The 15,216-nt window shown below is 39.4% G+C and overlaps 1 pseudogene; it reads right to left on the minus strand.

Annotated features, from left to right (window-relative positions):
• Window positions 1–11,768: 11,768 nt before the first annotated feature.
• LOC148001898 (ubiquitin-conjugating enzyme E2 variant 1 pseudogene) lies at window positions 11,769–12,211 on the minus strand (annotated as a pseudogene).
• Between the last annotated feature and the right edge of the window lie 3,005 nt (window positions 12,212–15,216).

Consider the following 15,216-nt stretch of genomic DNA (forward strand, 5'->3'; position numbering starts at 1 on the left):
GGCTCATGTTTCTGTAACTTGCTGCAAGTAACCCCAATTATATACATTGTTTATGAAGCTACACTTGATGGAATAATTTTTTTGGTCTGCTGTTCATCTTCCTATCAAGAATATATATGAACACTTGTTTCCACTGAGTCTCCTGTCACTTTCTTTTAAAAAATATTTTACTAATTCATTGAGAATTTCATTCAATATATTTTGATCATATCTATCTCTTCCAGCTCTTTCATGGTTCACCTCCACATCCCTACCCATCCAACTTCATGATCCTTAAGAAAAAGAGAACCCAAAAGTTTCATCCAGTACAGATTGTACTCTTATGACCATTGCCCGGAGTGTGATCACATCCTTAAAGAAAACTAATGCTCATTCTTAAGGGCTTGAACTGCCTACATATTACCAAGAGCACAGGTTGGGGTGGAGGGCATACTGTGTGGCTAATGCCCACAAACTAAGATAAATAAACCAGTTTCTTCAATACTTAATTTTCCTCAGTAAGGTAGTTTGAAAGTCACTAGTGTAATATCATATTCCCAATTTACAGTCTAAGCCTGTGGTTTACAATGTGAGTATACTGCATACAACACAAAAGTTATATGTACACAAAAATAAACTTATAGAGACTTCTTATAAAGCCATTCTTCTCATTTAGTTTAAAGAACAAAGAGGAACTGTTTATTTTAGGGGATTTCCATGCTGTCATTTGGGGTACAGAATGTTGATCCCTTAAGAGTGAAAGAAGTATATTCATTTCATGAGAAAGAACATTCCTTCCTTTTTGGATAATAAAATTAATGTAGAATTAGATGAGACTAACCAGGGTCTAGACCATGGTTATATTATTCCTTTCTACTCCCAGCCTATCTCATTATGAGAGTGAGTAGACTCTGAAACCAACACCTTCTAAGTAAACTACCACAGAATACTTACTTTCTTTAATTTTGATTTTTATTTTTGTGTATGCATGTGTGTGCTGTGTGTGTGTGCCCATGGAGGCCTGAAAAGGAGACTGGCACCTAGAGCTTTAGTTAAAGGTAGTTGTACATCAGAAAATGTGGGAAATGAACTTGAGCTTTCTGGGAGAGCAGCAAGCATTTTTAACTGTTGAATTACTTCTCCTACCTTATCTCAGAATACTTTTACCTAAACGGTACATGAGCACATTCTAATGAACATTGCAACTTTAAGACAAGAAGGCGGTGCTGGTGGTGATAATACTGTGGTGATCTAGAGAAAATGGGGCAAAACCATTTATAGAGGCTTTCTGGTACATAACACTACAGGCATTCCATGATTATTTCTGTTTTTATTCCTTTGAGATCAAGGCTAAGGATATTTTTCTATCGTTTGAAGCAACCTTCCTACAAAACTCATAGAGTTTTACATCCTATTTGACTATATTTAACCTATTTCGGACATTTTATTTATAGGGTACTAAAACAAGGTATTGACCACTCAGTGTTCCTAGGTATGCAGTACCCAATCAAAGAACTCTTGGTGCATCTGGAATGGAGATTGGTACCGGTATGGCACCCATGTCTGCCTCCTGATGATAAACCAGAAGAGTAGTTGGAGGCCAGTAAGCAGTGAGAGAGGCTGTCCCCATGCTTTAGGTTTCATTTCAATATTCTTTCTTAGTTGCTCTTTGTTTCTCTGTCATGATATTTACCCAACTTTTTGTCTAAACAGAGATCATTGGCCTCTAGATGCTGCTGGCTAGTCTCATGTCTCATCTTCCTCACACGTGCAGAAATCCTTCATTCTTCTCAACCTAGAATTTGCATAAATTGAATGATAATAATCTAAATTATGGGTCACAATCAAATTCCAAACAATGATTTATTTTTCAAAAGTCTCTAAATTAGAAATGAAAATGTAGTTAGAAGTCAAGTTTTTTAAAAAGACCCACAGGACACGCATGGTATGTACTCACTGATACATGGATATTAGACATAAAGTGCACAATCCCCTTTATACATCATCCTGCTGACCCAAAGAAGTTAAACAAAAAGGCCCAAGCAAGGATGCTCAAATCACACTTAGAATGGGGAACAAAATGGTCATAGGAAGCAGAGAGAGGTAAGGAAGTGGGTAGGAGAGGAAGGGGAAGGGGTGGGGTGGTGGGCAGATGTGGAGAGAGACCCAGAGGGCTGGGAGGATCAATGAATATCTGCAGTTCCCAGGGGTCGGGGGTGGGTGAAATCTTTACGAACTCTCAGAGACCTGAGATGGGAGAGGCTCCTAGGAGTCAATGCAGGTGACCTTAGCCTAGACACCTAGCAGTGGGGACATGGAGCCTGGAGAGGGCACCTCATGTAGCCAGGCAGGACCCGGGACGAAGATAGAGCAGCGACTGAAGGAATGGCCAACCAATAATTGGTCCAAATTGAAACCCATCCCAAGGGCAAGCACCAATCCTTGACGTTATTAATGATATTCTGTTATGCTTGCAGGCAGGAGCCTAACACAGCTGTCCTCTGAGAGGCTCTATCTAGCACCTGCCTGAAACAGATGTAGTTACCCACAGCCAAACAGTAGACAGAGGTCAGAGACTCTTACGAAACAGCTGGGGGAAGGATTCAAGGCCCTGAAGGGAATGGGACGCCCACAGGAAGACAAACAGAGTCAACTAACCTGGACTTCTGGGAGTTCTCAGAGACTGAACCAGCCACAAAAGAACACACAAGAGCTGGAGTGAGGCCCCCAACATATACGCAGCAGATGTGCAGCTCAGTCTCCATGTGGGCCCCTCAACGACTGGAGCAGAGTCTCTTCCCAAAGCTGTAGCCTGACTGTGGTATCTGTTCCCCAACAGGGCTGCCTTGTCTGGCCTCAGTGGGAGAGGATACTCCTAATCTGGCAGAGACTTGATGCGTCAGGGTAGGGGGATAACCAGAAGGCCATCCTCTCAGAAAAGAAGGGGGAGGGGATGAGGGAGGGTCTCTGTGAGGGTGTACCGGGAGGGGCAGTGTTTGTATGTAAATAAATGAACACGTAAACATCAATTAATGGAAAAAGAATCACAACAAAAAGGGTTTTACTGAATTTAAATATTGACTAAAGAAAGAGACACATTATACATATTCTTCATTGAAATATCTACCTACCTATCATCTGTTTATCTATCTAGTATTACAGAAGTGAATGCAATGAGATTTGGAAAATTCGCAAATCATTGGCAATGCTTCTAATTGGAAGTAAAAATATTTTTGCAAGTTGAGGTTCAGTTTGCATATTATGAGAAATTAGAGAGGGGCTGGCAAGGTGACCAAATAGCACTTGCTTCTTTTGCAGAAGCCTTGGATTTGGTTCCCAGCACCCATATAGTGACTCACTTTGTCTATACCTCCAGTTCCAGGAAATCTGACATTCTGTTCTGGCCTCCATGGGCACCAGGCGTGCTCATGATGTGCATATATCCATGCCAGTAAACACTCATACACATAAAACAAAAATAAGTTACTCCTTAAAATTAAAATTAAAATGAGAAGTTACAGAAATTGTTTCTCAATATTAGAGATAAAACAAGCGAACTAATTTTTAATTTGATTTTTAAGAGCTGTTGAAGATTGTAAGTAGTTTCTATTTCTGTCAAGTTTACTACCCTGTGCAATGACCTCTATAAATTTATTTTGTTCTTATTTTAAAAGCTTTAAATTAACAACTGGTAACAGAAAAAACCGGTATACTTAGCTGTGAAAAATTCAATTTTTCATTATAGGAGTAATAATCTCTATTAAAAATTGTTAAAATTATTAAAAATTTTAACAGTCCTGTAAGAACCCCAAGTCAGTATGCTCATTTGAGTTTATAGAACTTAAAAATCAAAATAACTTTTTCTGTAAACTCAAAAGCAATAAAACACAGTAGCAATAAACTTAATAAAATATTTTATAAATGATTTTCAAGGCCTATTTAAATTTTTCTTAAATCTTTGTGCATGCAATACCATGTGGGATTATAATATTTTAATATACATGTGTGATATGTATGTATGTATGCTATAAATAGAGTAATGATATCTTAAATTTACAAATGCAAACTACGAATAAAAAGATAAAAGTTCATTAATGATTTATAATTTAAAACACAAGATAGTAAGGACTCAGTCTGCTGAAACACATTTACAAATGTTCTATTTTACTTTAAATTACTGGTGTTATAGAAAAAGGACATGTAAAAACATGTTAAGCAGATAAGGAATATAGACAACATATCATTCTGTAAACTTACATGTTCTTAGCTAAAACATGACTATGTAGAAGTTCAAGCTCATTTCAAGTTCTCTTTTTATTATATAGCAAGTCAAATTATGGAATCTTCTTTCAGAAATTTTAGAAGCAGCTTATACGTAAAAGTTAAATAACGAGAATGTTAGAGAACTGCTGGGTCTAAACACACTCATTATATTACAAGTCATTTTCTTAACCTTGTGAATGTTCTCTGATAACAATGTTCAAGGTAGTAATTCCCCATTATGCTGTTCATTCAAAAGTCTTATAAAAAATACCATAAGCTGTAAAATGTGTACTTGCTTACAATGATTAGACATACAGTTTTTACTAAAGATCACTTGTTGTATGCACCAGTTCCAGTGGACTGACTGGTGGGTCTGAATGTTTAGCAGCAGTCCTGAAGATTGGTTGATGGACATTTTGCCCTGTGCTGGGAAATCTGGCTTCTGCTGTCTTTCAGTTTCTTCTTTTATTTTCCAGCCAAGCAAAACTGCATAACCATGCGGAGATACTGCTGTACAACATGGCTAACTGTTACATACTATTTTTATTTCTCTCTTCTAACACATTAATTTTTAACTATCCTAATCTTTCACATGTCTTTCTTTCAGGTTAGCATCACTCATGTTGTAGTTTGGAGGAAATGAACAGGTAACAACTCTGTAGCATTTCTTTCTCCAAGTGTCAAGAGTAACAGTTTCTTTGAAGCCAGTGTTCACTCCCACATAGAAAATCTTCCCCAAAAGACTTTATAAACCATACTCATTCTTGGTTTTTTGAGAGTCAAAAGGACTCTCTGGAGTTTAAATGCTGATTCTTCAAGCGAACTGCTACTCACTTTGGTTGCCATTACCCTTAGGTTTTGGCCTTGGTAAGACTGATACTCTGACAACTCACATACAAGAAAGGTAGTGATATCTTTACATTGTATCAGTTTGTTATTTTGTCCATTCAATAAATATATTGAACACATAATGTGACTCAGAGACTATTCTCCTCTCTGGGTGGAATAAGCAAGTCTCCTTTTAGTGTATTATGTGATACTAAACATTAACAGAAGGCCTCTAAAGTATTCCATGTATGCTCCAGTTCCCTGCAGATTTCAGCATTGTGGAAACCCCATTCTTTCTGGAAAGCACCTTGTAGAATGGCAGGAGATGGTGCAAGTCATCTCTGTCATAACCCAGCTTATTTCAAGAGGCAGATTTTATCTAATTGACAGGATGGGAAGTTCAGAAAAGCAGTGAAAGTCATACTGCTTTGCTGTTGAGATAGAATAACTCCCTTAATTCTCTTTATTCCGATCTTTGCCTGTATTGCTCTACTTGCTCCTTTTATGTAACAAATATTTTAAGATGGTAGAGATGCTCAACATGCCATACATTTATGTGTGGAAAATCACAGCAAAACTCATTATTTTGTATTATTAACAAATTGGCATATTAATGATTGTAAAGTAAAAAATGTATTTATGTATTGATCCAACTATCTCACCTCTAGATGTGTATTTAGAGGAAACTCTGGTATTAAAGCTATACCTATGCAAATTTTTGTAATGCTTATCAGTGAAAATGGGTGGATTGAAGCAATATGTATCTATATAGATAATGCCTTAAATCATACTGGAGCAAATAGGGCAAGTTACAGGATACATATATGATGTGATTTACATATGGTTCAAATATGCAAAACAATATTCCTTATGCATTAATTTTAATAAAAATATAAAACATGAAAAGAAAATTCATACTTTAAAACAGAGGAAAGAAATTACATTAAACAGTTTACCTGTTACTTTTAGAAGAGAAGGAAATTTGACACTCAGAGGCAAAATATTGTTGAATTTTGTGTTGGGCAGACAATTGTTCTTTATTGTATTTTTATACTTAGAATATTTTATAAAGACAAAGAAAAAATATATATCAAACATAAGGATTTTTCAGCCTCTTACTCTCCTCTTCTCTAATAGCCAGTTTCTGAGACTCCTTTACCATTGCAGTTTGGGTCTAAAATGCTTCCTAAAACCCATGTTTCTAAAACAACAGTGTTCATGGACTGGGAATTTGGGGAAATGATTGGATCACAAGCTCTCACATTAATTAATAGGTTAATCTATTAGGCTCATAATTGAATAAGCTATTTGGAGGTGATAGAAGTAGGGATGTACTTTGGGAACTAGATATTATCCCAACTCCTTTATCCTTCTTTTTTTATGCTTCTTTGCTCACATGAAATAAACAGCTTTGCTGCTCACCATGATGGTCTCACCACAGGACAAGAACATGGCACTAAGTGACCATGGACTGAAACTTCTAAAACTGAGAGAAAATTAATATTTATTTGTTTCTTATTTTCTCAGATATTTTCTCATAGCAAGAGAAACTGACCAATACTGAACTTAAACAAATGTTTTACTCATCTATGGCATTCCTTTTTTAAAAAATAATATTTTTAAAAAATTACTGAAGCTATGGGGTATTCACAAGAAGGGACCTATCCTGACAGCTCTCCAAAAGATCCAACAAGCAGCTGAAAGAGTCAGATGCAGATATGTGCACTCAACAAATGAACAGAAGCTGCTGACCCCTCTGGTTGAATTATGGAAAAGCTGGAGAAAGCTGAGGAGGAGGACAACCCTGTGGGAGGACCAGCAGTCTCAATTAACCTGGACCCCTGAGATCTCTCAGACACTGGATCACCAATCAGGCAGCATACACCAGCTGAGATGAAGCCCCCAACTAATATACAGCAGACGACTCCCAGGTCTGGGTTTGGTCAGAGAAGATGCACCTAACCCTTGAGGGACTGGAGGCCCCCAGAAGTTTAGTGGTCTGGTGGGGTGGGTGGGGAGGGGACATTCTTGTGGAGACATGGGGTAGGGTGGGGTGCAGGGAGGATGTATGGGATATGGAACTGTCGGGGGGTGGGGCAGTGGACCAGAAGGGAAATAAAATCTGGAATGTAAAAATAAATAAATAAATAAATAAATAAATAAATAAATAAATAAATAATTTTAAAAAATAATTTATTTCTCATTTACTAACTTGAAAAACAGTAGTTGGGGACTTACTTTCTTCTTAGTCACACGTTAAATCCTATCCTCTGTTGTCTATTATAATATTCTTGACTCTCCACATCCTAAGGATTCTTAACTTAGAATCATTTATTTATCCATATTTCTGTAACTGTCTTCACTTTTATACTATGTTAAAGACAACTAGATCCTTCCAGTTTTTGCCTGCATGTGGAGCTGAGCTGATCCCACAGCTCTCTGTACGCAGATCCCGTGGGGAGAGAGCTGGACTCTCAGAAGTGCAACAATCCTGAGAGCACAGGTGAGACCGGCTCTTCTGCCCACGTTCCTGGCCCAAGAGGAACCCACCTGGAGCCCTCTGGACACAGGAACCTGGGAGCAGTCTGGGACAGGATACTTCCAGTTTCCACCTGCTCCCAGAGCTGGCCCTATGACACAGCTCTCTGCACCCAGAACCCACCGGGAGAAAGCCAGTCTCCAGGAGAGCTAACACACAGGCTTACAGGAGGGTCAAGCCACTGCCACAGTAGCAAGACCAGATACCACCATTGAGGAGCAGATGGTGAGAGGCAAGGGCAAGAACCTAAGCAACAGAAACCAAAGCCACTTGGCATCATCAGAACCCAGTTCTCCCACCACAGCAAGCCCTGGATACCACAACACACCGGAAAAGCAAGATTTTTTTTTAAAATCACAACTCATGAAGATGTTAGAGGACTTTAAGAAGGACATAAATAACTCCCTTAAAGAAATACAGAAGGACACAGGTAAACAGGTAAAAGCCCTTAAAGAGGAAACACAAAAATCCCTTAAGGAATTACAGGAAAGTACAAACAAACAGGTGAAGGAATTGAATAAAACAATCCAGGACCTAAAAGTGGAAATAGAAACAATAAAGAAAGCACAAAGAGAGACAACCCTGGAGAAAGAAAACCTAGGAAAGAGATCTGGAGTCATAGACGCAAGCATCACCAACAGAATACAAGAGATAGAAGAGAGAATCTCAGGGGCAGAAGATACCATAGAAAACATTGAAACAACCATCAAAGAAAATGCAAAAAGCAAAAAATAAGCTCCTAACCTAAAACATCCAGAAAATCCAGGACACAATGAGAAGATCAAACCTAAGCATAATAGATATAGAAGAGAACAAAGATTCCCAACTTAAAGGGCCAGTAAATATCTTCAACAAAATTATTAAAAAAAACAAAAACAAAAACAAAACTACCCTAACCTAAAGAAAGAGATGACCATGAACATAAAAGAAGCCTACAGAACTCCAAAAAGATTGGACCAGAAAAGAAATTCCTCCTGTCATATAATAGTTAAAACACCAAATGCACAAAACAAAGAAAGAATATTAAAAGCAGTAATGGAAAAAGGTCAAGTAACATATGAAGGCAGACCTATCAGAATCACATCAGACTTCTCACCAGAGACTATGAAAGCCAGAAGATCCTAGGCAAATGTCATACAGACTGTAAGAGAATACAAATGCTAGACTGGGCTACTATATCCAGTAAAACTCTGAATTAACATAGATGGAGAAACCAAAATATTCCATAACAAAACCAAATTTACACTATCTTTCCACAGATCCAGCCCTACAGAAGATAATTGATGGAAAACTCTAACAAAAGGAGGGAAACTACACCCTAGAAAAAGCAAGAAAGTAATCTAATTTCCACTAACCCAAAAGAAGATAGCCACACAAACATAATTCTACCTTTAACAACAAAAATAACAGGAAACGACAATCATTGGTCCCTAATATCTCTCAACATCAATGGATTCAATTCTGCAATAAAAAGACTTAGACTAATAGACTCGATACATAAACAGGAACCAACATTTTGCTGCATACAGGAAACACACCTCAGTGACAAAGACAGACACTACCTCAGAGTAAAAGGCTGGAAAACAATTTTCCAAGCAAATGGTCAGAAGAAACAAACTGTAATAGTCATTCTAATATCTAGTAAAATCGACTTTCAACCAAAAGTTATCAAAACAGATAAGGAAGGATACTTCATATTCATCAAAGACAAAACCCACCAAGATGAACTCTCAATCCTGAATGTCTATGCTCCAAATGCAAGGTTGCCTACTTTCATAAAAGAAACCTTACTAAAGCTCAAAGCACACATTGCACCTCACACAGTAATAGTGGGAGATTTCAACACCCAACTCTCGTCAATGAACAGATCATAAAAACAGAAACTAAACAGAGACATAGAGAAACTAACTGAAGTTATGAACCAAATGGACTTAACAGATATTTATACAATATTTCATCCTAAAACAATAGAAAAGACTTTCTTCTCAGCACCTCATGGTACCTTCTCCAAAACTGACTATACAATGGGTCACAAAACAGGCCTCAACAGATACAAGAAAACTGAAATGATCCCATGCATCCTATCAGATCACCACGGACTAAGGCTGGTCTTCAGTAACAGCAAAAACAACAGAAAGGCCATATACATGGAACCTGAACAATAATCTACTCAATGATAACTTGGTCAAGGAAGAAATAAAGAAATAAATTAAAGACTTCTTAGAATTTAATGAAAATGAAGCCACAACACACCCAAACTTATGGGACACAATGAAAGCAGTGCTAAGAGGAAAATTCAAAGCTCTGAGTGCCTCCAAAAAGAAAATGGAGAGAGCATACACTAGCAGCTTGACAGCACACCTGAAAGCTCTAGAACAAAAAGAAGCAAATACATCTAAGAGGAGTAGAGAGCAGGATATAATCAAACTCAGGGCTGAAATCAGCCAAGTAGAAACAAAAAGAGCTATAAAAGAATCAACAAAACCAGGAGCTGGTTCTTTGAGAAAATCAACAACATAGATAAACCATCAGCCAGACTAACCAGAGGGCACAGGGATGGTATTCAAATTAATAAAATCAGAAATGAAAAGGGAGACATAAAACAGAATCTGAGGAAATAAAAAAAAATCAGATCCTACTACAAAAGCCTATATTCAACAAAACTGGAAAATCTGGAGGAAAAAGACAGTTTTCTAGCCAGATACCAGGTACCACAGTTAAATTAGGATAAGATAAACGATCTAAACAGTCCCATAACTCCTAAAGAAATAGAAGCAGTTATTAAAAGTCTCTCAATCAAAAAGAACCCAGGACCAGATGGGTTCAGTGCAGAATTCTATCAGACCTTCATAGAAGACCTAATACCAATACTGTCCAAATTATTATCCAATTCCTTCTTCTCTTTTTTTTTGTAATACACAAATTGCCTTTATTTCAGTATGCATCCACATTTCAACATTTAGTGGTCCTGAACAGAGTGGGGAGCGTGGCAATGAGCCAGGAGCCAGGCCCACTGGTCTGCAAATGATCTGCAAATGTGGTAACACAGAGCTCCTCTGCATGCGTGCCAAAGGTCTGAGGAGCAACACTGAAAGGGTCAGGGCCTTGCGTTCCAGCTGTCAGGCTCCACACCAGACCCGATGGGTGGTCAGGGTGACTGAGAGCCCTGCTCAAACATCTTCAATGTGTAAAAGCAAAGCAATTATGGGAAAAGGAGCCAAATCAGAACCATGTGCACTGAGGACGCTCCGCATGGCCTTTCTCTAGGCATATATCAAAGGACCCTGAGTGCTGGCCCGTCTGGGTCGCCCTGTGACTGCTCTGTTCACCTCTAGACCTGAGCTCAAAGCTCAAGAGCTGATGGTGGTGGCAGGGCCTCGGACCCGGCGCTCCTTTCCCAGGCTGGTTTCAGGTGAATGAGTGTGGTCTGGAGCTAAGTGAGGGAGGCCAGGCTCTTCCAACCTCATCTGGTGGCTTCTGGTCACAGCAAGTGTTGAGTGGTGACAGGTAACAAGGGACTTGAGGAGGGGAAAGCAGCACCCCTTGATAAAGGTGGGGAGACGGGAAGCCCTGAATTCCTCACCCGCCAATTTCAGAGGGAAGGGAGGTTACAATCTAAGCTTTGGCCAAGGGTGGGAATGGAGGATTAGGGACCATGGCTTGGATGGGGCAATCACTTAAGACTTAAGAAAGCAGGGGTGCAGCCAAAGCGCCCCAAGCCCAGCGGTGCTCAGTCCCACAACTGCTACCTGAAGCCTCCCCATCTATTCTAAGGGCCACCACACAGCTGTGGTGGAGGGCAGGGCAGTCAAAGGCAGACCCAGGCCGAGTGCCAGGAGCAGGTGATTGTGTGACATGTTTGTTCACAGTTGCATTATCTGTGCCCACCGCTCCCAAAGGAAATCGATTTCAACACACCTTCTTGATCCCAGAAGTTCAATCAGGGAGACAGTGGTTACAGTCGACAGATGATGTTACACAGCACAACTTACATATTTCAAATGGACAAGAAGTTAGTATCAGAGCAGTGTCTCAGGATGAAGTCTGAGTGGGGCTTCCTCTCCAGTACTTTGAGGTCTACAGAAGGATCTAGAAAATTCACTACTGTGGAAAATGAAGACTTGAGTTGGACGGGAAAGGGAGGCCGGGGCCTTGGTGACTAACGGCTGTAACACTGTCCTTCTGGTGGCTGTGGCAGCTTCGTGTTCTCTTTTAACACATCAAGCGCCTCAGTTCCTGCAGGATGACTTTGATGCTGTGGGAATTCTGCCACTTTGCCAGCACTGCCATGGCTCGTGGATCCACCACCTCATTGGAACTGCTCATGCCGCTCATTTTGACTCTTGATACAAATCTCACAGACTGGGATGCTTCCAGATACTTAGGCACACACTCTATCTTAAGGCTGTATATTCGGTTTTCATAAATTGTTCGTGGAGGCCCAATTATCATGCCTGTCCATCTTGTGAGTGTCATGTTCTCATCGTCCTCCAGACCCCAGCTAACTGTGCCATCACCTACTCCTTTCTGGCCTTCTTCCAGCTCTTTCAACAGTCAAAAATTTTGAGGGACTTTTACTCCTGGGCCTGTGGTGGCTACCATCTTGCGTCGCTGTCGCTCAAAGCTATCCAATTCCTTCTATGAAGCCACAATTACTCTTATACATAAACCACACAAAGACCCAACAAAGAAAGAGAATTTCAGACCAATTTCCCTTATGAATATCGAAAAATGCTCAATAAAATTCTTGGAAACTGAATCCAAAAACACATCAAACATGATCAAGTAGGTTTCATCCCAGGGATACAGGGATGGTTCAATATACGGAAATCCATCAATGTAATCCAGTATATAAATAAACTCAAAGAAGAAAAACCACATGATCATCTCAGTAGATGCTGAGAAAGCATTGACAATATTCAACACAGCTTCATGTTAAAAATCTTGGAAAGATCCAGAATTCAAGGCCCATACCTAAACATAGCAAAAGCAATATACAGCAAACCAGGAGCCAACATCAAACTAAATGGAGAGAAACTTGAAGCAATCCCACTAAAATCAGGGACTAGACAAGGCTGCCCACTCTCTCCCTACTTATTCAATATAGTTCTTGAAGTTCTAGCCAGAGCAATCAGACAACAAAAAGAGGTCAAAGGGATACAGATTGGAAAGGAAGAAGTCAAAATATCACTATTTGCAGATGATAGTATACTTAAGTGACCCCAAAAATTCTACCAGAGAACTACTAAACCTGATAAACAACTTCAGCAAAGTGACTGGGTATAAAATTAACTCACACAAATCAGTAGCCTTCCTCTACTCAAAGGATAAACAGGCTGAGAAGGAAATCAAGGAAACAATGACCTTCACAATAGTCAGAAACAATATAAAATACCTCGGTGTGACTTTAACCAAGCAAGTGAAAGATCTGTATGATAAGAACTTCAAGTCTCTGAAGAAAGAAATCAAAGATCTCACGAGATGGAAAGATCTCCCATGCTCATGGATTGGCAGGATTAATATAGTAAAAGTGGCCATTGTGGGGTTGTGGATTTAGCTCAGTGGTAGAGCGCTTGCCTAGCAAGCGCAAGGCCCTGGGTTTGGTCCTCAGCTCCGAAAAAAAAAAAAAGAAGAAGAAAAAAGAAAAAAGAAAAAATGGCCATTGTGCCAAAAGCAATCCACAGATTCAATGCAATCCACATCAAAATTCCAACTCAATTCTTCATAGAGTTAGGAAGAGCAATTTGCAACTTCATTGGGAATAACAACAATAACAACAAAACAAAACAAAAACAAAAACAGGATAGTAAAAACTATCCTCAACAATAAAAGAACTTCAGAGGGGCATCACCATCCTTGACCTCAAGCTGTATTATAGAGCAATAGTGACAAAAAACAAAACAAAACAAAACAAAACTGTATGGTATTGGTACAGAGACAGGCAGGCAGATCAATGGAAGAGAATTGAAGACCCAGAAATGAACCCACCCAACTGTGGTCACTTGATCTTTGACAAAGGAACTAAAACCATCCAGTGGAAAAATTATAGCATTTTCAACAAATGCTGCTGGTTCAACTGAGGTCAGCATGTAGAAGAATGCAAATCAATCCATTCTTGTCTCCTTGTACAAAGCTCAAGTCCAAGTGCATCAAGGACCTCCACATAAAACCAGATGCACTCAAACTAATCGAAGAAAAAGTGGGTAAAAATATCAAACACACGGGCACAGGAGAAAATTTCCGGAACAGAACACCAATGGCTTATGCTCTAAAATCCAGAATCAGCAAATGGGACTTCATAAAGTTGCAAAGCTTCTGTAAGGCAAAGGACACTGTCATTAGGACAAAATGTCAACCAACAGATTGGGAAAAGATCTTTACCAATCATACATCTGATAGAGGGCTAATATCCAATATATACAAAGAACTCAAGAAGTTAGACTTCAGAGAGTCAAATAACCCTATTAAAAATGGTGTACAGAGATAAACAAAGAATTCTCAGCTGAGGAATATCAAATGGCTGAGAAGCACTTAAAGAAATGTTCAACATACTTAATCACCAGGGAAATGCAAATCAAAACAACCCTGAGATTCCACCTCACACCAGCCAGAATGGCTAAGATCAAAAACTCACGTGACAACAGATGCTGGCGAGGATGTGGAGAAAGAGGAACACTCCTCCATTGTTGGTGGGATCGCAAGCTTGTATAACCACTCTGGAAATCAGTCTGGAGGTTCCTCAGAGGACCCAACTGTACCACTCCTGGGCATACACCTAAATGATGCTCTAACATCTAACAAAGACACATGCTTCACTATGTTCATAACAGCCTTATTTATAATAACCAGAATCTGGAAAGAACCCAAATCCCTTCAACAGAGGAATGGATACAGAAAATGTGGTACAGCTACACAATGGAGTTCTACTCAGCTATCAAAAACAATGACTTCATGAAATTCATAGGCAAATGGGTGGAACTAGAAAATATCATCCTGAGTGAGGTAACCCAATCACAAAAAAAAAAAAACCCCACACATGCATGCACTCATTGATAAGTGGATATTAGCTCAAATGCTCAGATTACCCAAGATATAATCCACAGACCACATGAGGCTCAAAGTGCACATGCTTTACTCCGTCTTAAAAGGGGGAACCGAAATATTCGTAAGAGGGGATTTGGAGACAAATGAAACCCTGACATGAAAATGGTCTCTGTTTTTTAAAAATGCACATAAAATGAGGTAAACAAGTCAGACTATCTTAGGCACTATCTTTTTTCTGTATGAAAGGGGCTATGGTAGGTGGTGCTGTAGCCTTGGGTTCTCCTGAGTACAAATAAAAAAACTGTTAATAGAGTTTTTCTAACCATAGGTGGATGTTGGACCCTAAAGAGTAAGTCAGACTCCCAGAGTCGTATATCAAGGTCGCTGGTGGAAAAGCATGTCAGCTCTCTGTCCCTGGCCCACTTTTGTGATACACTATGGGTGAATCCTTCACTGCCCCCAGAGTGCCTTAGTGAGGCTGACTTCCAGTTGCATTCAGACATTTCTAATATGGACACACACACACACACACACACACACACACACACACACACATTCTACTG

Source organism: Rattus norvegicus, chromosome 13, assembly GCF_021556685.1.
Source record: "Rattus norvegicus strain SHRSP/BbbUtx chromosome 13, alternate assembly SHRSP_T2T, whole genome shotgun sequence".
NCBI classification, from domain to species: domain Eukaryota; kingdom Metazoa; phylum Chordata; class Mammalia; order Rodentia; family Muridae; genus Rattus; species Rattus norvegicus.